Here is a 737-nt window from a genome sequence, read left to right on the forward strand (position 1 = left end):
CAATGGTTCTCGAAGATCTGTAACATACAAAGGATTAGTAACAAGAGAGGGGACACAACAATATGCACAATGAATAAATTAATAATATACACAGTAAATAAATCACAGTAAATGAATCACAGTACATAAGAAGATAAATATCGAAGCCAATGGTTCTCGAACATCTGTAACATACAAGGGATTAGTAACAAGAGAGGAGACACAACAATATGCACAGTAAATAGATTAATAATATACACAGTAAATAAATCACAGTATAGAAATCAGAGTAAATAAATCAGAGTAAATGAATCACAGTACACAAGAAAATAAATATCGAAGCCAATGGTTCTCGAACATCTGTAACATACAAGGGATTAGTAACAAGAGAGGGGACACAACAATATGCACAGTAAATAAATTAATAATATGCACAGTAAATAAATTGATGGTTGTCGAGTGCCTGCAACAAACAATGGGTTAGTAACAAGAGAAAGGACGAGTATGAGACGCGCGCCCACCCTCCGCGACGGCTCACGAGAAAGTGAGGAAGCTAACGCCGTTATGTATTGGGTGTACGCAGGTTTGTTCGTGTTGAATTGTTTTTGCCGGCTTGAACGACATTCCTTGAACGACCCAAACACCGGATGGTACAGCCAGGTACGGCTGTGGTACACGGCGTACCCGGCCGGGAGAGCCGGTGACGGACCGACGCCACCGCCGCGGCGGGTCCGCGGGGCCGGGCTGTGGCGGAGCCG

The sequence above is a fragment of the Dufourea novaeangliae genome, unplaced genomic scaffold, assembly GCF_001272555.1.
Source record: "Dufourea novaeangliae isolate 0120121106 unplaced genomic scaffold, ASM127255v1 scaffold286, whole genome shotgun sequence".
Taxonomy (NCBI): Eukaryota; Metazoa; Arthropoda; class Insecta; order Hymenoptera; family Halictidae; genus Dufourea; species Dufourea novaeangliae.